This window comes from Thalassophryne amazonica, chromosome 12, assembly GCF_902500255.1.
Source record: "Thalassophryne amazonica chromosome 12, fThaAma1.1, whole genome shotgun sequence".
Lineage (NCBI taxonomy): Eukaryota > Metazoa > Chordata > Actinopteri > Batrachoidiformes > Batrachoididae > Thalassophryne > Thalassophryne amazonica.
The window spans coordinates 40797927-40824194 of NC_047114.1; the positions used below are offsets into that span (position 1 = coordinate 40797927).

At 39.5% G+C, this 26268-nt stretch overlaps 1 protein-coding gene across 3 annotated transcripts in view; it reads left to right on the plus strand.

Annotated features, from left to right (window-relative positions):
• The window catches only part of tfr1a (transferrin receptor 1a), a 98592-nt gene that overhangs the window by 18933 nt on the left and 53391 nt on the right, over positions 1 to 26268 (plus strand). The window contains exons 1-2 of one of the 3 annotated variants that reach the window (XM_034184123.1): positions 2226 to 2252; positions 13865 to 13871. The exons of 1 other annotated variant lie outside the window; for it this stretch is intronic. The gene's annotated coding sequence lies outside the window, so the exon portion shown is untranslated. Of the gene's footprint in view, positions 1 to 2225; positions 2253 to 2890; positions 2929 to 13864; positions 13872 to 26268 lie in introns of those variants that run through there. One more of the 3 variants, XM_034184124.1, reaches the window with a different exon arrangement.

Consider the following 26268-nt stretch of genomic DNA (forward strand, 5'->3'; position numbering starts at 1 on the left):
TGATTGATATAGCATACTGTTGGAAAGCACAGGTTCTTGGCTTGCTGTCAGTGTTGAAATTTTTCAGAGTGAGGGCTTACATGAGAACTTACGGTAATGAGAATCAGCGGCGCACTAGTGTGAAACTTCCGTGTTTTTCCTCTGCGTTATGACATCACAGGCTTACGTTTACCGTAATACACCATATATATCATTGGAAATCCCTTTTTTTTTTTTTGGCAAATTAGGTTGCCAGATACCTACAACTGCATTATTGATGAAGAGAATAGATTATACATCTTGTTTGCAAAAACTTTTTTTTTTTTTTGTTAGCTCCACAAGTATTTTTTGTTGTTGTCTTGTTCTCTCAGGTGTAGGCCTATAGAATAGATTCGTGATTTTGGGTGCAATTTTGTTATTTAAGCTATTTGTTTGTTTGCCTACACACTTAATATTGTAAATAAAGTGTTAAATTATTCAGCATTATGTCATCATATGTTATGTATTATGCTGTACTTGTGCGTCTAATGGTATGAGTGGGTTAGGGGGTGATGGTGGTGAGCAGGGGGGCCGGGTGGGGGTGGGGGGGGTGGTATTGTCCCTACCAAAGCTGAGACCAAACCTACGCCCTTGATCATCATAAATGAAAGCAACCCAGTCCCTTGCTACAACATCAACTGGCACATGTGCAGAGGCTATATCATCTGAAATAGAAATGGAACAAGAATTGAGACATCTAACATACACAGAGCAAACCTGTCATATAATTCGTATACTGTGTACAGACATATACATGAACAGTTTGTACTGTCTAGAACAATTATAAACATACCTTGAAGTTGCGTTTGAGCAGCATCATAACGGATGATTACATCAGGTTCTGTCTGGCCAGTCACATGTCGAAACTCGATCTTGCCATCCCTGAAAATGCACTGGGCATCATGCAAGCTGCGGATTCCAACAACTGCTAGTGTGTCCTCCCATGAGTCTGCTAATGCCACAGCTTCATCAATCTCCTGCTGATCAATATGCAGCACTGTTGTTGATGACATCAGATCACTTGCTAACTTTGCAAAATCCTTTGAACTTTGTACGGCATGACTCCCATCTTTGCTCATTGACTTCTGGCGAACTAGAGATTTTGCTCGACCACCAATTCCGTCCACGACACCTTTACCATGTGAAGTGGCAAAGTACTTCCATGAGAAATCCTTCTGAAACTTCTGAGACAAGTTATACAGAATTTCCATGCAGAATTTAATTAATACGTTTCTTCTTTCCATATTTTAGTCCCAAAACAACACAGCAAAGTCATGCATGTGCAACAGCAGCCATGTTGTAATGGCGAACAAACTGTTTAAGATCCAGAGAATACAGCACTTTTATTCTGATATTTTCTTCAACAACTACTAGTTTTTAGCTAGAGTAAAAACATTTCCAGCTTTCCTTACAGTTTCTACCTTAAATAATAAACAATCAAGTATATAAAAACACTAACCTTGGCTGTAAATTCGACGTTTCATTTGCAACGTTTTGTTCACTTTCCTCCATTGCTCAGTCACTTTGTTTATGCCATATGTAGTTTTTCATGGCTCATTACTGCTCATGTGCGAAGCGAATTGCAACTGAGTGCAAATATTGTAGGCTCAAGCAAAAATTATGAATATTTATATAATTTTAGTGTGTTTTTAGCATATAATTTGCAGTGGTCACACACGTGATGGTCACACACGTGACAATTTGTCACGTGTGTGACAATTATTCTTTTTGCCTTGAAGGCTAATTTAATGCATCCTTCCACACAGTTTTCATTTTATACTTTAAGACTGCTCTGTTGATTTATAATTTTAAGTATAAAGTTAATGAGAAACCATACAAATGTTTGATTAAAAAATAAATTAATATCTAGTGTCACGTGTGTGACATATTAGGCTTATAATGTTTAGTTTGACCCCTTAATATAAAGGAAAATGAAAAAATACAAGAAATAAAAGGCTTAAATATATAAATTGATTCTAACATATATGCTAAATTCAATTATGTATAACAAAACTTTTATTTTTTGCAGAAATGACCCTTAAAATTGAAAGCAGTTTCTGTTAACAACAAACATACTCAAACAACATGCCCTCTTTACTAGCTGTTTCCCCCATGAAAATCAACATTTCATGAAATTTGGTAGCCATACTAATAAAATAATATATAATGGCCCAGTCACACGGCACTTAATAAAGGGTGACGAAGCCCTGATGAAACCACAAATCTGGACTTTCGTTGACTGTCGTTGGCATCGTTTAACCTTCGCGCAGCTTCGTTCCTGCAGCGGGCGCTTCGTCAGGATTTTTAAACTGTTGAAAAATTTGAACGAAGGGCAGCGAAAACCTCAGTTCATCTTTGTTTCGTTTTGCTGTCGTTCTTGATGTTTTTTAAGCGTTTGTGTAGTTTTTGTAATGTTATTGTTTAATTTGACTTCGTTGGAGCAGCTGAATGTTTTCACACAGCGCAGAAGCCGGTTTGTGAGCGCCGAGGCTGCTGCTGCTTCATGTACCGTCGGAAATTACAGGGCAAACTCAGCCTGCTTGCTTGGATTTTTTTTTATCTGTGTGGGGGGGGGCAGCTTCAATGGGCTCAGGCACCTTACATAGGCCAGAATGAATCTTTTGTGTGGATATAATTCATTTTTTTGCCACAAGCAACTGTTGAATTTGAAACAACGAAAAAGTTGTGTAATTTCCGACAGTACTTGAATGCAGCATCAGCGACAGCAGGAGCTGCTGCGTGCGCTTATTATTTTGTATTAAATATAACAATGTGAGTGTAGGAATGACAATCCAGTCCTTCTGTACATGTGGCAACAGGCAGATGAATCAAAATGATGACATAAAGAGCTGTTCTGGAAGGAAGAATTCACATTGTGGATCAGTGATCAGCTGGTGGAAATAACCGCACGTGAGTCAATGTGCGCGTTCACACGCACTGATTAATTTACTGCTCTGATATATTCTATCATCTTTACACATATTTATATTTATTCTCCCTTTTGACAGTTTTCTGTTATAAATAAATATACGAGGTCTGTCAATAAAGTATAGGTCCTTTTTATTTTTTTCAAAAACTATATGGATTTCATTCATATGTTTTTACGTCAGTCATGCTTGAACCCTCGTGCGCATGCGTGAGTTTTTCCACGCCTGTCGGTGTCGTCATTCGCCTGTGAGCACTCCTTGTGGGAGGAGTCGTCCAGCCCCTCGTCGGAATTCCTTTGTCTGAGAAGTTGCTGAGAGACTGGCGCTTTGTTTGATGAAAATTTTTTCTAAACCTGTGAGGCACATCGAAGTGGACACAGTTCGAAAAATTAAGCTGGTTTTCGGTGAAAACTTTAACGGCTGATGAGAGATTTTGAGGTGATACTGTCGCTTTAAGGACTTCCCACGGTCGAGACGTCGCGCAGTGCTCTCAGGTGCCGTCGTCAGCCTGTTTCAAGCTGAAAACCTCCACATTTCAGGCTCTATTGATCCAGGACATCGTGAGAGAACAGAGAAGTTTCAGAAGAAGTCGGTTTCAGCATTTTATCCGGATATTCCACTGTTAAAGGAAATTTTTTTAATGAAAGACGTGCGGACGGATTGCAGCGTCGGCTCGCAGCCGCCGCGACGCTCCGCCACAGGAAAAACACCTCTGTTGGAAGCCTTAAGGACAAGTTGGAACATGCCCAGCTGTTAAACAATTTCTCAGATACTCACTCCACTGAAAGCCATCAAAAGCTGCCTGGATTTTACAAATGGTTATCAACACGGAGGTGTTTTTCCTGTGCCGCCGCACCGCGCCGGCTGCGTCCAGACGCGCCGACCCGTCTGCACGTCTTTCATTAAAAAAAATCTCCTTTAACTGTGGAATATCCGGATAAAATGCTGAAACCGACTTCTTCTGAAACTTCTCTGTTCTCTCACGACGTCCTGGATCAATAGAGCCTGAAATGTGGAGGTTTTCAGCTTGACACAGGCTGACGATGGCGCCTGAGAGCGCTGCGCGACGTCTCGCACCGTGGGAAGTCCTTAAAGCGACAGTATCAGCTCAAAATCTCTCATCAGCCGTTAAAATTTTCACCGAAAACCAGCTTAATTTTTAGAACCGTGTCCACTTCGATGTGCCTCACAGGTTTATAAAAGATTTTGATCAAACAAAGCGCCAGTCTCTCAGCAACTTCTCAGACAAAGGAATTCCGAAGAGGGGCTGGACGACTCCTCCCACAAGGAGTGCTCACAGGTGGATGACGTCACCGACAGGCGTGGAAAAACTCATGCATGCGCACGAGGGTTCAAGCATGTCTGACGTAAAAACATATGAATGAAATCCATATAGTTTTTGAAAAAAATAAAAAGGACCTATACTTTATTGACAGCCCCGGTATATGGCTTAGAACATAATACTGTGATACAGCAGTGACCACGGAACACTTTTTTTTAATTGGAGGAAGACGGAGCGCGCAGCGTATCAACAGACAGTGTGGATTCTGATAATGACGGACATGATCCCTCTTTTGTTCTGGACGAGGAACCAGAGCAGGTGGTCCACTGACGTGCACACAGATCTCCACAGATTCTGTTTGCAGTTTCTCCAGGACTCAGGTGCTATGAGCTCCGTCCCAGTGCCGAGTCCTGGAACGCAGAGACGCAGACACACACTGCTGCAGCTGTGGCTCCAGGTGCGCTTCGTCGAGATCGTGAGCTTGTTAATTTCCTCTTTCGTCCCTTTTGCACTCTTGCTTTGCAGACTGTTCGGTGATAAAAGCTCTTTCGTCCACCTTTTCTCAACGAATTGTGACTTTTTTACTTTTTCCCTTCGTTAAGGAATCGTCGTGTGCCGTGTGACTGGGCCATTAAGCTTTAAATAAAATCAACGAATATATTATACAAGTAGTTTTGAAATTTAGCCATGCAGGCGTTATTTTGAGAGAATCGCCCAACACAGGCATCAACACAGATTATTTACACAAGCATTAAAATGTCATAGCACAGGCATTAAAGCATAATTTACTCAGGCATTAACATAGATAAGTTACACAGGCATTAAAGTGTCTAATAACAGGCATTAAAGTAGACCTGCATTGAAATAAATGTGGTCAGATTTCAGAAAGAAATAGCTGATATGTATTTATAAGACCCTTGTGAATGCAGTAAAGTAAATCTGTAAGCCCAAATTTGTAATTCAGCGGAGAAATCTTTGTTTAAAAATGACAAATTTGCAGCTAAAATTTAGCCCTCTGTGAAAACAGTTTGTACAGCCGTATCATTTCCATGACGTCAGGGACAAGACGACGCGCTCCCGCCTTTTGTCCGATCCCGCATTGAAATTGATTTTATCTGTTAGTAATGTTACTTATACACGTCCTGGTTTCAACATCCAAAAGTAAGCTGCAATGAATGTGAGATACAGATCTGTGTGCTCAGATCAGCAACGACATCGACAGCGGGCTGTCTACTGAATGGAGCTGCAGCACACTTGGCACATGTCCTGAGATTATGCTCGCTGTTTTAATGCGAAGCAGCCGGTACACCTGTTGCTGCAAGGACAGACTTCTTGCGGCAAAATCCACAGCACCGCACGTCTCAGCAATCGGAGCCCCAGAGCTCCATGGACGCTGAGAGAGGTTTATATATTTTTAATGACTGGGATTCTTTGCGGGTCTCGCATCCATATCCCGCGATGCAACCGGAGGCGAAAGACAGTAGATTTTCATTGCGGCACCACTCAATCAAACGGCGTATGAAAAAGTCCCCCAAAATAATTTTCAAGCACAAATAAAAGAAATGTGTACTCACCAAACGTGCCGCAAGACAATATGAAGTTTTAAAAAAAGTAGATCCTTCCGTATAAGACAAGAAAAAGGTGCAGATGCAAACTGACGTAAATCCACAAATTACAATTGGCGCAATGCATGCTGGGAGAGGGTCTTGTCCGTGACGTCTCGGCAGTGTCCATGATGAGAGGGACAATTTGCGGAGGGCTAAATGTTAGCTGTAAATTTGTCATTTTCAAATTAAGATTTCTCCGTTGAATGACAGATCTGGGCTTGCAGATTTACTTTACTACATTCAGAAGGATCTCATGTGTAAATGTAAGTCATTTTTTTGTTCAAAAAATCTGACTGCATTTTTTTCAATGCAGGTCTCCTTTAAAGCATAATTTACACAGGCTTTAAAACATATAATAACACAGGCATTAACACAGATAATTTACGCAGGCATTAAAACATATAGTAACACTGGAATTAAAACATAATTTACACAGGCTTTAAAACATATAATAACACAGGCATTAACACAGATAATTTACGCAGGCATTAAAACATATAGTAACACTGGAATTAAAACATAATTTACACAGGCTTTAAAACATATAATAACACAGGCATTAACACAGATAATTTACGCAGGCATTAAAACATATAGTAACACTGGAATTAAAACATAATTTACACAGGCTTTAAAACATAATAACACAGGCATTAACACAGATAATTTACGCAGGCATTAAAACATATAGTAACACTGGAATTAAAACATAATTTACACAGGCTTTAAAACATAATAACACAGGCATTAACACAGATAATTTACGCAGGCATTAAAACATATAGTAACACTGGAATTAAAACATAATTTACACAGGCATTAAAACATGTAATAACACAGGCATTAACGCAGATAATTTACACAGACATTAATATGTAATAACACAGGCATTAACACAGATAATTTACACAGGCATTAAACATATAGTAACAGGCATTAAAACATGTAATAACACAGGCATTAACGCAGATAATTTACACAGACATTAATATGTAATAACACAGGCATTAACACAGATAATTTACATAGGCATTAAAATGTATTACCACAGGCATTAAAACAGATTATTTACACAGGCATTAAACATATAGTAACAGGCATTAAAACATGTAGTAACACAGGCTTTAACACAGATAATTTACACAAGCATGAATGAATGAATTAATGAATTATTCAGCATGCACAGATCCAAAAACAACAAGAAAACATAACTATCCAACAACGCACCATGTGCCCGAAAGGGTGTAGGCAGAAGTAAAAGCTTGTAAACGCCCACCTCTTTAACCAAAAAATAAGAATTATACATATGTATATAAAATTGCAGTGCACCAAAAACAAAACAAAATCAATAAACCTAATTCATCATACTATAACAAATAATCAAATAATTTTGTAGCGCCTTTTAAAGCCAACCAAATTACCGAGTAATTTTATGTTATCCGGGAAATTATTCCAAATATTAACACCGTTAACAGAAACACAATGACTTTTTACGGTAGTTTAAATCTTTGATTTCTGAACTAATAATGTTCCTCGCAAATTATAACTGGTGTCCCTCATTTTAAACAGGTCCTGGACATTTTTTTTTACTTTAAACATAATTTGTATTACATCAAATTCCAAAATTTTAAAATATGCAAACAGACAAACATTGGACTTGTTGGCTCACAATATGGTTTCTTACTAATAATTCTTATAGCTTTCTTTTGAAGTAAAAATATAGGATTTGTATTAGTTTTGTAGGTGGTTCCCCAAACAGTGAGCATTAAAATGTAATAACACAGGCATTAGCACAGATAATTTAAAATGTATTACCACAGGCATTAAAACAAATTATTTACACAGGCATTAAAACATATAGAAACAGCAGGCATCGACATTAACGCTTGCCCGATTGTCTGGGACAAGTGTAAAATGTGATCAGACAAGCAATATGCTCTAATTGTTGTCTGACCAGACAAGTGGCATTTTTTTTGGTTTAAAACATTCAAATTCTTTATTTTCATCGCTTGGAACCAAAATACCTGACCCCTGCCTTTTTGTTTTCTTATTTACATCACGTCTTGTCATTGCACCTCGCGCGAAAGCTTACGTCCATGTATGGTGACCACACTACGGTCTCCAACAGCCCTAGGGTCCATCAACATCTCCGCTGTTTTATTAGTATTAATCTGCAAGTAATGGACATCGCACCAGTTCACAAACCTGTCCACTCCAGATTTGTGACAACTTGAATTAGTACTAGTGTTTAGCAGACTGAGTATTACAGTGTCATCTGAAAATTTAACAACATACTGGTTTGGCTGAAAGCTGATGCAGTCACTGGTATACAGTGTAAATAAAAAAGGTGAACTAGCACAGCCCTGAGGGTCACCAGTGCTGCTTAATGCAATATCAGAGCAGACAGAATTGACCTTCACCTGCTGTGACCTGTCAGAAAAAAGTGATACCCCTCTTTTCAGTTGTTTAATGTTCAAGCACAAAACGTGACTGAGGAGGAGAAAAAAGAGGAAATGAACTTTATAATCAGAATAAAAATACAGGCTGATGATTTTTATTTTTCAAAATTATTAGGCTGTAGCTCTGTTAGTTACAGTAAGTAAGTTACTGCTTATTATTTTCAAAAATCACGAGTCAAATCAGTCTGCATTGTTCAGTTTTTCCTGCGCGTTTGTGTATTTTGTCCTTCTTTATAAGAGTGTGGTTTTTGTGTTTGTTCTACTAAAAAGTTTTAAAAAACAATAAAATGTTAACACTTTTCCTTATAGCAGTTCTTTAATTTCAGAAATGGAACAGAAACAACCACAAATGAAAAAAAAAGTAGCGACTGTATGTAAAATGAAGATGAAAATAAAAATGTTGTTATAGTCCCGGTTTCTCACTCACACCCACAGAAGTCAAACATTCTTCCAGAGTTGTGTCTTGGTGGCTTCCCTCACTTGTCTTCTTCCAGCATGGACATTTAGTTTTTGAGAACTGCCTACCTGACACACATTTACCATAAAGTACCACACTGTTTGTATTTCTGAATGATTGATGTAAATAAAGTCTGAGAAATATTCAGTGAGTTGGAAATGTCCATGTGTTCATCCTCTGACATTTCCCAAGAAAACTGGCTGTAAATATTATTAAGTAATTCTTCCATTAACAATAAACTGCCCTGTCCCAACCTTTTTTTCTTGGAAAATACTGCAGGCCTCAATTGTAGGTATGGATATACGAGGTCTGTGAGAAAACTATCCGACCTTTTTATTTTTTTCAAAAACTACATGGATTTGAATCATGTGTGCTTGCATCAGAGAAGCTTGAACCTTCTTGCGCATGCGTGAGTTTTTTCACGCCTGTTGCGTCATTCGCCTGTGGGCAGGCTTTGAGTGAGCACTGGTCCATCCCCCTCGTCGGATTTTTATTGTTTAGGAATGGCGGAGCGACTGCCGCTTTGTTCCATGAAAATTTTTTCAGAAACTCTACCAGACAGCCAGATGGAAACCATTCGTAAGATTCAGACGGCTTTCGGTGGCTTTTCAGTCAAGTGAGTATCCGAGAAATTGTTTAACAGCTGGGCATGTTCCAACTTGTCCTGTGAGACTTCCAACACGGAGGTGTTGTTTGTCCCGCGCCATGAGCAGCTGCGTCCCGACGCGCGAATCTGTCCGCACGTCTTTCATTACAAAATCTCCTTTAACAGTGGAATGTGCCGATAAAGTGCTGATCCCGACCTCTTCTGAAACTTCTCTGCTAGTCACACGACGTCCTGCATCAACAGAGCCTTAAATTTGGAAGTGATCTGCTCGTTCCAGCCTGTCGATGGCCGCTCGGGGCACGGTGCGCCCTCCGCCGCTGTGGGCCGTTTTTAATCTAGTTTTAATGGTCCTTAATCCGTGTGATACCGATAGAATCGTCACCGAAAGCCATCTGAATCTTCCAAATGGTTTCCATCTGGCTGTCTGGCAGAGTTTCTGAAAAAATTTTCATGGAACAAAGCGGCAGTCGCTCCGCCATTCCTAAACAATAAAAATCCGATGAGGGGGGTGGACCAGTGCTCACTCAAAGCCTGCCCACAGGTGAATGACGCAACCGACGCGTGAAAAAACTCACGCATGCGCACGAAGGTTCAAGCTTGTCTGATGCAAGCGCACATGATTCAAATACATATAGTTTTTGAAAAAAATAAAAAGGTCGGATACTTTCCTCACAGACCTCGTACATTAACAAAAATAAATAAAAATAAAGCTGATCTCACAAAACATGAAATATGTTGGTTTCATACAGTCTGCAGTTACAGAAATAGAAAACAAAGTAAATGTCAGGATCATTACGTGTCCATCCTACCACATTTTGAAAAACTTTAAGACCACAGGCCATGCATTATTTATGTTTTGTGTCTTTTAGTGACGTATTTCTATTTTTTAATTTGGATTAAGGCAATAAGTGGCTCCCTGTATTACCACAGATGAACTGTTTCTGTTGCCACATCTTCTGAAATAAAATTGCAAAATTTTACCACCCACACAGGGGAGTGACAATATTAACTTTTTCATGAAGTGATATGTCACAGCAAAGTACATGTGATAAATATTTAATCTGAATCTCAGTCCCAGAAAATGTTGAAATGTAATGATTTTTCTCTTTCAGCTGCAATTCTTATGTTGGAATATTAAAGTTAAAATACTTACAAACAAAATAAGTATGACAGGTTTTTATTAAGTGACAAGTCAGTGCAAAGTATATGTGATAACATTTAATTTGAATCTCACTCACGGGTTGTCTGGACAACCAGTTTTTTCTATAGGACAAGTAAACTGCCAGGGTTACTTGTCCTATGGACAAGTACACTAAAAAGCTTAATGTCAATGCCTGTAACAGGCATTAAAACATGTAGTAACACAGGCTATAACACAGATAATTTACACAGGCATTAAAATATAGAATAACACATACATTGACACATGTAATAACACAGGCATTAACACAGATAATTTACACAGGCATTAAATCATGTAATAACGCAGACATTAACACATATAATAACACAGGCATCAACACAGATAATAACACAAGCAGTAACACAGATAACAACACACACTTTAATGCAGATAATAACAGGCTTTAACACAGGTAATTTACACCTGCATTAAAACATGTAATAACATTGGCATTAAGACAGGCATAAATGCAAGTGATAACACAGGCATTAGCACATAACACAGAAAGATAATTTACACAGACGGTAAAACGTAACAACACAGGCATTAACACAGTAAATTTACACAGGTGTTAAAACATGTAATAACAAAGGCATTAACACAGATAATTTACACATACGAGGTCTGTTAGAAAAGTATCAGACCTTATTTTTTTTTTTCAAAAACCTGATGGATTTGAATCACGTGTGCTTGCATGAGCCAACCTTGAACCTTCGTGCGCATGCGTGATTTTTTTCACGCCTGTTGGTTGCGTTATTCGTCTGTGAGCAGGCTCTGAGTGAGCACTGGTCCACTCCCCTCGTCTGATTTTCATTGCGAGGAAAATGTCTGAACGATTGGAGCAGCGCTGAATCAAATTTTTCCAGAAACTGTGAGAGACAACCAGGTGGAAACCATTCGGAAGATTCAGACGGCTTTCGGTGGCTTTTCAGTCGAGTGAGTATCAGAGAAATTGTGTAGGAGCTGGACATGTCACAACATGTCCTGTGAGACTTCCAACACGGAGGTGCTTTTTGTTCTGTGCCATTAGTGGCTCCATCCCGACGCGCGAACCCTCCGCCTGTCTTTCACTACAAAATCTTCTTTCACAGTGGAATGTGCCGAAAAAGTGCTGATGTCCACCTCTTCTGCAATTTCTCTGGTAGTCAGACGACGTCCCGGATCAACACAGCGTTCACTTTGGAAATGATCTGGTCGTTTCAGCCTGTCGATGGCCCCCGCCATTGTGCGCCATCTTTAAACTGGTTGTAACACTCCTTAATCTGTGTGATGCCCGTAGGATCGTCACCGAAAGCTGTCTGAATCTTCCCAATGGTTTCCACCTGGCTGTCTCTCACAGTTTCTGGAAAAATTTGATCCTTTCCTTGCAATGAAAATCCAACGAAGGGGGAGGACCAGTGCTCACACAAAGCCTGCTCACAGGCAAATGACGCAACCGACAGGCGTGAAAAAAATCACGCAAGCACACGTGATTCAAATCCATCAGGTTTTTGAAAAAAAAATAAGGTGTGATACTTTTCTAACAGACCTAGTACATTAAAACATAACAGGCATTAACACATGTAATAACACAGTCATGAACACATAAGTTACACAGATAACACAGGCATTAAAACAGATCATTTATACATGCATAAAAACGTAGTAACACAGGCATTAAAACACAGTTTACATAGGCATTGAAACAGATGATGTACACAGGCATTAAAACACAGTTTACATAGGCATTGAAACAGATGATGTACACAGGCATTAAAACACAGTTTACATAGGCATTGGAAAAGATGATGTACACAGGCATTAAAACATGTAATAACACAACCATTGACACAGATAATTTTCACAGGCATGAAAACATAATAATGCAGACATTAACACATATATGAACTGCGGCATTACCAGTGACACAGTGACCTGGGCAGCCCGGCGTCCACATAAACTCTTTGCACGCGGTGTTTGTTTTTTATTTCAAAGTTCTTGTGTGCAATTCTTAACTGTTCTAAAACTGCAAATGTGACACTGAGTTCTTTCTGTTAATTTTGTGCTATGTCAGTACCAGATGGACAAAGACAAAGAGGACATTTAGGACACTCGATTCCCACTTAGTCCTGCACACTTAATTTGGGCCAAGGCTGCCAAATGACACAATCGGGAGTTTACATCCCAGTTGTTACCGTTTGTATTGGGGTGAGGTGGTATGGCCAAAAATTTGTATGGCAGTATAGCTTTGAACCATGGATGCTAGATCTTCAAGGATTAATCAATGTATTAATTGACTAATAAATTAACCACTGTTTTGATAATCGATTAATCACTGAGAGTAAATTTTTTTCTGATTTCACCTTCTTAAACATGAATGCTTTCTGTTTTATTTTACCAGTTTAATCATCTGTGGCAGTTAAGTGAATATCTTTGAACTGTTGACAAAAAAATGTGAAGGCATCATCTTGGCCTCTGGAGAACATGGAACGTTTTCACCATTTTCTGACATTGTATGGACCTAGCAAATAGTCAATTCATTTATTATTTTCTTGATCTATTGATTATTAAAAAAAATCCTTAGTTGTAGCCATAATGGATGGTAATGTACAGCACAGTATAGTTATTTGCTTTTAAAATAAATGCCTCTGAAAGGGTAAAACAATGCTGTGGCAATTCCATGACAGTTATTTAACTATATTATGAAAAAAATTCACATTGTGCAGAGGCTTTTTTTTTTTTTAGAACATTGCAAAAGTAAACAGTGGACTTTTATTGCAAATATCAGTTGCAATAAATAGGAAATGCACAGAATATTTTCTTGCTAACCAAGTGAAACAATGGAACATTGATGCTGGATGTTATGGATCCAAGCATTGCAGTTGAAGCACATGCATATACATTACGGTGGCTGAAAGTCTATAGCTTGGGCAAGTTCCGAGTATCCCCAACTGTTTCCGAGCATTTGCTTGCCAGGATCAGTGGGTAGGATGCATGTATTTATCCAGAAAGTGTTATAAATATAATTATCATTTTACCGAGGCGTTGCTAGACCGATATCGTAGATTTACGTCGACACTACCTGGCTATACCCGCCCGCTGTGCGTAAACAAATGATGTCGTAGTGCGCGCAGCCCAAGAACTGTCCACAGAGGAAACAAAAAACTGTCCGCAGAGGAAAAGATGAAATGGCGAGAAGTGTGTGTTGGTCCCAATATGGATATTCCGGATGATTTTCTCATGGGTAGTACGACAATGAACAGCAGCTAAAGCAGCCAGCTTGATGAGGACTCACTGCCGAATTTGGAGAGCAACGCGTGCCAGCCGACACAACAAAAGTTAAAGTGAGCCAACTTTTTGTGTACGCGTTACGTGTTGTGTATCTCAGTAAAAAGTGATAATAATGCAAATAACACGCTGTTGTCGTGCAGTGTGCATTTTCTGAGTCCCTCCGTTCATGACCAGTCGCCCAAAATAACAGATATTCGCCCGAGTTAGACAAGGGCGAATATCTGTTATTTTGGCCTCTGAAAATGCATACCGCCCTCCAAAAGCATGTTATTGTATTATTATTATTCTTACCTTCTCATCAGACAATATGGGCATCCTCATCTCTTGTAAAAAAAAAGTTGAAGTTATAAACTCATATCAGTTTTTCTCTTTTGACTTTTCATGATTTTCAGCAGATCTGCGGATTTATGGCTTTTTCTGGATTTCTGGGCCATTTCTGAGATCAGTGTAAATCCGCGGAGAAAAATTGGGGTGGGTGGAGGTGCAACAGGGTCAGCCGTGCTTGTTAAACCTTTCCTCATATGCATGGAACCGCATTGCTGAAAATGCAAGCTAAAACGCGCAATGTTATTGGTTACTTTTTCTACAACAGCGAATTTTCAGCCAATCAGAATCTCTGTAATATCGAAAGTTTCTGAAAGTACCCGGACGTGGACATTTTGATTTTCTGAAAGTTTGGTCTGTTGAGCTGCATCTGTAACATGACCAAAATTACAGAGAGAGGAGGAAGACCATGTTAAAGACATCGATAGTGGTGTAAAAAACTGATTTAAGTGGACATATTTGGATCGGGAGGTGGATGTGGACAGGATATGTTCTCCCCAACGGATCAGAGGACGTCTCATTTTGGGGAAAAACAGCTTTTTTCAGATAGGTTGTAGATTGTTTTTCAATGTTTGGAAAGAGGTGTCATTTGATTTAAAACTGTGATTTGCTTTGAAGTTATTGATCGCGAAATAATTTGATTTAAAACGGTGATTTGCTTTGAAGTTATTGATCGCAAAATAATCTGTCTTTCCACCTTGGCAGAGAGCCGCAGCAAATCCCGCAACACACACAGACATGGAGCAGAGGATATTATCATTATTATTATTATTATTATTATTTTTATTTTCACGAAGGCCACTAACTTTAGTTTAGGAACCAGAGAAGTAGGAGATATTAATGTTCCAGTCCACGGCAGAGAGCCGTGTGTTAGCTGCTCCACAAAAAAGGCACGTTAATGAAAAACGAATAAAAACTGTCCGTGTGAAGCAGTTGACGATTCTTGCAGAAAAAGAGTCCCGTTTAGAGACTTTAATCAGCAGAAAAGGCAGAAATGGCTTTGATACAGGTTGATGAATATGCTTCTGACATTGTGTCTGGTTCAGGAATGGCTTGACCCTAAGAATTTAACACTTGCAGCTTGTATCCTGGACACATTTGTGTGTGGTGAGTCTTCATGCAGTGACTCCAGTATTAGTCCATTCCTTGCAAAGCTCCTCCAAGTTCTTCAGTGGTGAAAGTTTTCCGGAAATTTCTGGAATTCTGGTTTTTGGGGGGGAAATGTAGAAATTTCTGGCAAAATCAAGTACTGATTGAAGCAAAATGTTGTCAGAGTTGTTCCTGATGGCTACTTTGATGTTTACTGCACCTGGGAGCCAATCACAAGCCTTGGGACAAAGCGGTGCACTATGTTGGCCTCCCAATGGTTGGTTGTGTCATGTGACTAGTAGAAAATGTTTCTGGGTTATTTTTGTTTTCCTGGCACGTGTCGGATTTAGTCTGTGGTCTGATTTCATGATGTTTGTATTTGGAAAATCGTTTGGAAACGTCTGTGAGACGCCACTGTCTCACCTTTTAACATTCGGATCAGAGACTGAAGATTAAATGTTACTTTCCAGATGCACTGTATTTTTATTGATTTAGGATAAATGAAACCTGATTCTCTAAATCCATACAAGCTTCATCTTCCTTCATCTCATATGCAGTGTCATTGGAGAGAGTAGGCAGGCAGCAATGTGTTCAGCGCAGAGTACACTATATGTTCCATCAGTACATTAACACACCACGAGATTGTGAACGGCCAACAGAGTGCACAAGTGAGAGAGGAGAACAGTGCATGCTGGCAGACTTTGCCTGCTCAGTTACGGACTAAAACAATGTCAGAAATGTGCTGTAATTTGTACCGGCCTAATACATTTTGCCTCTTCTGGCTCTTTTCCATGAGTTTGTGGGAGATTTTCCGCAACGTGATGCTCACATGATTTGCCTCTCCTGTGAACCACTGCACCTTTCACCCGTCCACTTGCTCCTAATACCTTTTTTGTTTGACTTTGTACATCTTCTGTGTTCCTCCAGTTTTTAAGACCTGGGCCCGGTTTCATAAAGCAGTCTGATCTTGTTTAGTCGACTAAACAAGATCAGACTTCCTGAGTCTAATCAATGTGGCAATGTGGGTTTTTTTCTTTCTTCTTTTTTTAGGACTAGTCGTGTGACATGTCATGCCAGACCCCCTTCAGTGTTTTGTCAATTTTAAGTTTGTTTGATTTTTGCGCAAATTATAGCATGTCATAAAGCGTCATTGTATATGTTATATGTTGCGTCCAGCCTTGTTGCTTTTGTGTCAGGATGGCGTAAGCTTGAACCCTGTTTAATGACGGTGATGCTGGATGCTGCTGATGATGATAATGATGATGATTATGAAGGTTATGGGAGGGTGATGATGATGATGATGATGGTGATTGAAATAATAAGTTGGGTAGAAACCTGTTTTCCTTCTGCAAATCAGTACTGCAGTCTCTCATTAAATGTTAGCTGATTCGGACTGCCTGGTTGGAAAACCCTGTTGATTAGGATATTGCTATTTGAATCTACTAACTTAGACTAAATGCCAGGTTTGCTGCTTCTGTTCTGCTGCACTACTTCATTCACAACTCAGATTCTTCTTACTCAGCCTTTTGAGAAATTTGTGAGATTTCTGAAGCATTCATCATCATGATACTTTTTTGGGTTTGATCGATAAGTACTGCGGTAACAAGCTCATTGTAAGTTTTTGTGCTCAGTTTCACAGACAACCACGTTGTGTTTCTATTTTGTGCTGTTTGATTGTATGTGCATGCACATGAGCCTACTTGACTGAGGTCATCTGATATTCTCTTGTGTAATTTTTCCAGTTGTAAGACCAGTTAAGATGATTAAAGTATTAACAGGGCAAAGTTTAGGTATGTACAGTTGTGCTGATAGATTTACATATCCTGGCAGAATTTCTGAAATTTTGGGTTGTTATTGCAAAAATATGCCTTATCATGCAAGAATACCTTTCTTTTACTTAAGGATAGTGTTCAGATGAAGCCATTTATTATCACTTAATTGTGTGTGCCCTTTTTAAAAAATAACTGCAATTACCCTAATAGCCCTGATCAAAAGTTGACATACCCTTGAATATTTGGCCTGATTAATAGGGATGGGCATCGGGATCCGGTTCTTTTCGGGTATCATTAAATGATTCGATCCACCGATATCAATAGTCTTTTGCTTAATGATTCCCTTATCGGTCCTTCAGAACAGCTTTTGTTTTTGATGGTGTTTGTCGGGAAAATGATCATTTCTCCACATTGATTACAGACCCTGCAGCGGGTCTGTAATCAACCGTTTCTGCAGCGCGGCTTTGCTTTGAACCTTGAACCAATGAAGCAGTGCTTGGATCTACTGCTTCATTGTTTCACTCCTCTTCAGAAGCGGCAACTCCACTTCTTAGCTCCTCTCAAAACCATTAAAATATGTTAATCGTGAGTCACTTTTGTGCAGATTAAAGTGACTAACTGGGACTCCTGTCTTGTTGCAAGAAAGAAATGAGAATCATCCTCCGTTCCGTTGCTCCAAACGCTGCGCCACTCTCTGCTGAGTTGAGTCCGCTCGGAATTTATAACTTCAAAGTGAATCGCCGTTTAAATTAAATGACACCTCTTTCCAAAAGTTGTAATGCAATCAATCAAAATGTTTTTTCCTCCCAAAATGAGATGTCCTGCGCCGACGTGCAGCAGCCCAAGACTGTATGGCTGCAGACTTGCAGACTCCAGAAGCCGGCTGAGCTCAGCTCAGATGTATGGAGAGACTTTCATGCCGTTAATGTCTGAAAGGAAATGCTTTTGACAAAAACTACAGATTTTGTTTATTTCTAGTTATGTCCAGAGATCAAGGATCCACCATGTAGAGTTTATTCATGTCCACAGAAAATTCACAGGAGGTATCGATAAGGGAATCGATAAGGAATCAGGTCGATAAGCGGAATCGATATTTTCTGTGTACTAAAAGTAGGCTGTACAGGTTTTCTATGTCAACAACATTTTATTGAGTCTTAAAGTAAATAAATATGAAATTGGTCACTGGATCCTTAAACCCTGGACTTGAATAAAATCTACATGGTGGATCCTCGATCTCTGGACATAAGTAGAAATAAACAAAATCTCTAGTTTTTGTCAAAAGCATTTCCTTTCAGACATTTTGGCATGAATGTCACTCCATACATCTGCGCTGCACGTCAGCGCAGGACGTCTAATTTGGGGAGGAAAAACTGTTTTGATCAATTGCAGTATATTGTTTGTATTACAACATTTGGAAAGAGGCGTTATTTGATTTAAATGGTGAGTCGCTTTGAAGTTACTAATTCCGACCGGACTCTGTCTTTGTAACTTGACTCGGCAGAGAGCTGTGCAGCATTTGGAGCTGTGCGAATGGAACGGAGATCGATTCTCGTTTCTTTCTTGCAACAAGACAGGAGTCCCAGTTAGTGACTTTAATCCGCACCAAAGTGACTCACGACTGGCATATTTTAATGGGTTTGAGAGGCGTTAAGAAGCGGATTTGCTGCTTCTGAAAAGCAGTGATGCAAAGAACCAACAAAGCAGTGGGTTGGAGCACTGCTTCATTGTTTCATGCTTCAAGCTTGCAAACATGCTGGAGGGTCTGCACTCAACATAGAGAAATGATAATTTTCCTGACAACCACCCTCAAAAACAACGGCCGCTCTGAAGGACCTGTAAGGGAATTGTTAAGCAAAATGTCTATTGATGTTGGTGGATCAAATAATTTCTTAACGGTTCTTGAAAAGAACTGGTTCCCGATATCCAACCCTAGCAGTGACAGATGTGGAACAAGCGACTGCGTGCTGCAAAGTTTGTCTGAAGCGTTCTGTTTTCTTTCAGCTGCTCCCCTTAGGAGTCGCCACAGCAGATCAATCATTTCCATCTCACTCTCTCCTCTGTAACTTCCTGGCAGCAGCACAACAATCTTATTCCTGCATCTAAAACAGAGGTGTCCAGCAGAGTGGGAGAAAAGCCACTCTTCATGAGAGCAACAAGATCGCTACAACAAAGAAACTCCAGCTAAAAAGCAGCTTACTGTGGTGGAATCATTTATCCAAGTGTACTATTTAAAACAAAAGAACAGCTGGTACTTCAATTGCAGGAGGTAAATAGGGGTTACTTTTGTTAACTTTTTGATCAAATTAAAGAACTTTTTGATCAAATTAAAGAAAAAACTTGTTTTGAGTTATCTCTGTCATTTATACTTATTGTATTGTTCAAAAAGTAGGGAAAAAAATCAGAAAAAATCGGAAATTGATTTTTTGGTGAAAAAATCTGAAATTTTATTTTTAGGCCATATCGCCCAGTCCTAGATTTATTCATAACTTCAGAAGTTAAGCAAAAGAAGCACAATAGCAATCAATCACTAATTAATGAATGTGATGAGGTTAATCAGAGATCAGGGGGCTAAATTCAACAAATAACACAAAACATAAACCACAGGTGTAATGTGGATAATCAAACACCAGGGGGCAGAGTTCTTCAAGAGTCCTATTCAGAGATGGAGTTCAATCCAGCCTGAGGTTGCTCATTAACAAAAATTGGCCTTTGAAAACAAAACACTTGTATTTCTGTTCAAAAATAAGAAAACTCAGATTAACCAGATAACAGCAGGTAGATACTAACAACTAATGGCCATGGGGATAGAAATGCAGAACCACACACACGCTTGTCAACAAACTTGTTAATAAGACGCTCATTAATGCTGGTTGCACAGGTGGAGTGGATGTCCATAATTAGACCACATGGTAACCAAGCAACAGACACCACTTTGAAGACCGCTGAGGAGCTGACAACAATAAAAGCTTAATCAAACTCAGAACAGAGAGGGAAACACAGCTAGATGAGGTAAACAGGGCGACAGAAAATGTTTACAGCTGATTTGATGAGCTACAAAGTCAAAAGCCGCGCTGCAATTCAAAACTCAGCCTCGTGTTATGGCGAGATGCTGCACACAAGAGAAACCATTACACTGACCTAAGCGAAATGTGCAAGCACGTAGAGAAGAGGAAACACAAGTACAGAGGATGATGCAGAAACATGGAGATGTGAGAGCGGAGAAAGCAAACCACAAAATAATGCAAAAGTAATAACAGATACCCAGATGTGAGGGAGACCAGAAAGCTGTGACATGCGTGATGTGAAAACACTGGTGTATAATCAAATATAACACAATGCTAAGTACCCTTGGCCGTATGAGCCTTGTGTTCTTCAGAATTTGGAGTTGTTTAATTAATTATTATGATCCTGTTGTCTTACATACAATTTGTACATGTTCAATGAAGCCCCTCTATTAATCAGTCAATCAAAAACAATATTTACGTTTTAACAGCGTCTGCAGGAGGCTTTGCGTGTGCATGTACATGAGCTTTTGACAAATGCGGCAAATCAAGGAATATTTGTAGATCACCCTCTGTGCATTAATGAGACAAATTTAACTCCATAGGAAGTTAGCTTTTAGTTAGCAGATGTTAGCGTGCATGTTAACGCCGCAAAATGTGTTATCAGGTTACAAAAAGATAGGGCTGGGTACCAAACTTCGGGTCTTTTGTGGCACCGACCGAAATACTTTGGTAGTACCGCGTATCGAAACATGCCTCATCTTTCGGTGCCAAGTTTCGGTACCCAGAGGTTAATCACGTGCAAGAAGAGCGGTCCGCAGCCATCCTCCTCTTAGCATTCATGTCCGCCTTACAGAGCACGAGCAGCCTGATTCAAAATCTCCACCACCGGACTTTGCTTCAACTGTAACTTAATATGTGCATCGTTTTGAGGCTTGAAGCAATGAAGCACTGTTCCGACCCGCTGCTTCGGTTCTTTGCTTCACTGCCTTTCAGAAGCGGCAAATCTGCTTCTTAAGCCCTCTCACAGCCATTAAAATATGTCAATCGTAAGTCACTTTTGTGTGGATTGAAGTCACTAACTTGGACTCCTGTCTTGTTGCGAGAAAGAAACGTTACGTTCAAACAGCGGCTTTCTGCGAGCGAGTCAAATTAGAAAAATAGAGTCCAGTCGGAATTAATAACTTCAAAGCGAATCGCTGGTTAAATCAAATGACACCTCTTTCCAAACGATGTAATACAAACAATAAACTGCAATCAATCAAAATTTTTTTCCTCCCAAAATGAGACGTTCTGCACTGACGTGCAGCCAGCTGAGCTCAGCTCAGAATCTATGGAGAGACATTCATGCCAAAATGTCTGAAAGGGGAATTGCTTTTGACAAAAACTACAGCGTTTTCAAGTGTTCTTTTGCACTGGAAATTGTTTGTTGCTTATTTTTTCTGTTAGAAAACTGCTTGGAGTGGAAAATTACCAAAGCTGAAAAATAAAACTCAAGATTTGTACAATGTGAAATGTAATTTTCTTTTTGTTAAAATTGATCTTATAAAATTGGTATAAAAAAAAACTATCCTTCCGGAACCGGTATCGAAAAATTTTGATTGATACCCAGCCCTACAAAAAGAGTGTTTTCAGTTTTAGAAGGGTTTATTTCTTGCTATCTTTTACATAGTATATGACAAAGAGGATATATTTACACACAAACGAAACTGAGTTTTGCAGCTAGCTACCAGCCTGTGACGTCACCATGCTATGCACCTTGACACACTTGCACAAATGTTGTGCATGCCAGTGAGTAAATTCGTAAACTGTGCATGCAATGACACGCAGTGACATACACTGTTTGCAAATAGGTTGCGCAATGTTCACAGCTAATTCAGAATCAAAATAGCTTTTATTTGCCATGCATCCACAGAATACAAGGAATTTGACTTTGGTTTGAGCTGCACTCTCTCTGTATGGCATTTATAAATATACACTAAACACGGAATAATTCACAGCAATAAAATGTGCAAATGAAATGTGCAAGAAGATAAGATGTGCAATAAGTAAAGAAAAAGAAAAAAGGATGTGTGAAACAGACAACAGATTGAACACATCATGCAAGTAGCACGAAATTCATGCATGCCAGAAATTTTGAACATTTCACTCATTGGCATACTAAATTACGTGCCAGTGTGAGGATCAAATTCGTGCAAGTGTTAAGGAAAAATTACAATGCTCACTTAAGGTGTCCTCAGACTTCCATCTGCTCTCCTCTTTCCCCACTAACAGAGCAGCACAGCTGACAAACAGGAGAGTAATTTAAATTCAGTAATTAATATATGGAGGAAATTAAATTTTTTTTGACACAGTTGTGACTTTTTGAATATTTGTTTAATGTTAAAGGATAGGGATTTTTTCCAATTTTACAAGATTTTTCCTGACAGTAACCTTTGACCTATGACTGAAAATTGAATCAGTTCTAGCCTATTAGGATATGAATCCTCTGTAAAAATTTCATAACAATATGTGAAAAATTGTGGTTTACAGGCTGTTCACAAACAAACAAACGGGTGAAATGATAACCTCCGCCCAACTTTGGTGGCGATGGTAGAAAGTGGACAGCTTGAGGAACACACCAATGCCATCTTGCTACTCCCCTAATCTGTAAAAGAAACCCAGCTATTTATATTGTGATACATTTTTATTATGTTAAAACAAAACAAATCTGTTATTTGCGTGAATGGTTTGATGTGGGACAGCCCTATCATGAAGAGTGTAAGTAAGAGGTAGCATTAATCTTTACACTGTCTTTATTTTTGCAAGATAAAAGGAATGGTTATTGGTCCGTTTTGAGTGGACATTGCCTCTGTGCAGTCATCACAACATGGTCTGTCAGCTAATGTCAGTGGTGGTAGACAACATGAATTTACTTTGAAGTTACAACCATTTCAAGTGGAATTACGTGTGCTTGTGTAGACAAATGGACATACTTTTTGCATGTCTGTTGTTTATCCCGATACCTGAATTTGGATATCTGCTGATACCAGTACTGTTCCAATACCAGAGCTGTTTGATTTTATATGAGGATATTGTGTATCCCCAGTTATAAAGCTTCATGATGAAGTAGTATAGAGGAGGATTTTCTTAAAAATAAGACCTGAAAGTTCAGCTACAAGACCTCATAAAAAACAAACAAACATCATCATCATAGTTTATCATCATTGACATCAGAAAAAAATGGTGAGGGTGCATTTATTTATTTATTTTCTTAGAAATGACACACAGCACCTGCATACCAAGTGAGGAACTGAAAATATCAGCTATTTTTAAAATAAATCTTGTTTCCATGTTGAATACAGTCAGTGTACTGCACACTAGTAGCGTGATAAACATGCATACTGTGTGTGATTGATACGGAGCAACTGACTGTGGTTATCAGTGACAGTCTTTGGCCAAATCATACTCGCCACCTAGCGGACATGCCAGTTCTTGCACCAGCTGTATCGCTGTTAATGAAATTTGTGGAAAAAAATTGATGCGGGCAGGGATGACAAATTAATGTTTTTGTTTTTTGTTATGGGGCCCAATTTATCAGAATGTACATCTAAGATACAATGTTTTAGTGAAAGAATTAAGTGCTTTTATTTATTTTTTGGTGGTTTCTTGTGGCATTTTGGAAATGTGTTCTGTCCTCAAAATGGTACATGTACTCATACGCAATTTTTAGGGTGCCCTTGTGAAAAAAAAATCAAGTGCACCCTGTCACAGGGCGACATGCAAAGCCTCTGCTCCTCTTTCCATGACAAAAACTCCTGTAACAGTGGAATGTGCCGTTCATTTCCAAACTGGATGCTGTGTTTTATCCGGGACGTCGTCTGACTAGCACAGGAATTATGAAAAGACGTGGACATCAGCACTTTTTCGGCACATTGAGACAGACGTGCGGAGGAATTCCGCGCATCGCAAAGCAACGCCGTGATGAAGCCTCACTGGACATGTTCTGGCATGTCCAGGCACATCCACAATTTCTCGGATAATCACTCGATGGAAAAACCACGACAGCTGTCTGAACGCCATCTCAAAGCTGTCCTGTGAGACCAAAACGGAGGTGGTTTTGTCTCGCTCCAGTAGCGAATCCATCGTGACGCGCGAAGCCTCTGTTCGGCTTTCCATGACAAAAACTCCTGTAACAGTGGAATGTGCCGGAAAATGGTTGATGTCCAGCTCTTGTGATAACCAGAGAAATTGCACACGATGGTCACGGATCCAGACAGCTATCCGTTTAGGAATGTAATGGTCGCTCAGCCTGTCGATGGCGGCTTCGGAGCGCGGCGCGCCACACAGCCGCTGGGGGCCGTCCTTAAAGCGACAGTAACACTCCTTATTCTCTACCAAGCCCGTAACATTTTCACCGAAAGCCAGATAAATTTTTCTAATGGTTTCCAGCTGCCAGTCTCTAACAGTTTCTGAAAAATTTCTGATGGAAAAAAAGCCCAAATCATTCCGCCATTTCCTGGCAATGAAACAACGACGAGGGGGCTGGACCACTCCTCACTCAAAGCCTGCTCACAGGCTAATGACGCAACCGACAGGCGTGGAAAAACTCAACGCATGCGCACGAGGGTTCAAGCTTGTCTGACGCAATCACACGTGATTTAAATCCATATGGTTTTTGAAAAAAATAAAAAGGTCGGATACTTTTCTAATAGACTTCGTACTTTTATTTTTTATAGTCTTATTTTTATAGACTTAAAGAGAAAAGACAGCACTATCACTCTTTCTCTGCCTGTCTCTCTCTCTCACTTTCTCTCTTGCTCGCTTTCTCTCTCCCTCCATCTCTCTCTCTTTTTCTTCCTCTCAAAAACAGCGTTTTTCGTGCTGCACAAATTTCGAACTTTTGGAAAACACTTTCATGACTGTATGTCTGTGACCATCGGTCATCACCAGAGGAACAGACGGGTCATATTTGTATTGCTCACTTGATAAATGCAGTGTTTTTATATGGTGTGGGATTTTAATCTTTTTTTGTAATACTTCGTCTTGATATGAGGCAGCTTCCCACAGCTTTTAGAGAACAGCTCTGTAGCTCAGTGGTAAAGTCTCTGACTGGGGATCACAGGTTTTGAAAGGTGCGAGTTTGCATTCCGGGTGGTGTGTTTTTTCTTCTTTTTTTTTTTATTTATTCCACATAAGCACCATGATGTGATTCCACACGTACCAGCTGGTTTTTATTTCTTCCACATAAGGGGCGCCATGTGGTGCACCTGGCACTGTTCCTGCTTGACGGACACCGGTGCGTGCACGAACTCTTGCACTGGGTTTGTACATTTGAAATTAGCACACAAAACATTGGCGCAATGTTTTGTGTGCTAATTTCGAATTGTTTCCCGCTGTTTTGCCGTTTTTGTCCAAACTCCATCCAAACTTCGCACTATGTCTGAAGGGGCCATAAATAATGCTGGACACATCTCTTTGATTTGTGCAGGCAGTTGCAAAACAAGTGCACACAGATACACATGAAAGCTTCCACCTGAATCTGATCCTGTTCAAACTATTGTTTGTGCTTAAACCTCAGATCATTTTTTTCTCACTTTTAAAAAAAGTTTTGGTTTCCAAGACAATACAGCTCTCTAAGGTGATTAAAAACTGTGAATAATCTGTTACAAGCAGTGATTATCTAAGTTTGGAAGCTTTGGTGTGTTTTGTATTTAATGAAGGCCAGATGGGATACGGCATTTGTCATGGACATTCTTGAGGTCTGTTTGCTCTTAAGAACTAGGGTAGAGTTTAGAATTGTGAATGAGATAGTTTCACATTTCACCTTAGAACTTACCCAGTTATTTTTAATATTTAACCACTGACTCAAACTCTTTTCCAAGATACTGGCAGAAATTTTATTCAAGTTTAATTACAGTTTATAAATTAAATTTAAGACTCAAGTTCTTGGGTATTCTTAGTATTTTATTGTCTCTTACCATATTTCAGTGGTTCCCAATCTCAGTCCTCTGGGACCCTTAACATGCAGATTTTTAATCTCTCTAATGATCTGCCACAACGCTGATTAGCTTTTAGCTCAGTCAATCACCAACTAAAGGCCTTTTTATGCTTCTACTGCTCTGTAACTCACGCAAACGCTTTAGCATAGTCGTAAACTTTTTTCTTCACGACTGGCCTACTATCCCATGAAAGTCGTTGTTTGTGAAACCGGAAAAGTGAGATTCTGGATGTGATGTAGTTAGCAACCAATCACAGCCTGTGGTCTTGTGTAGTTTTCGGTAGGTTAGTG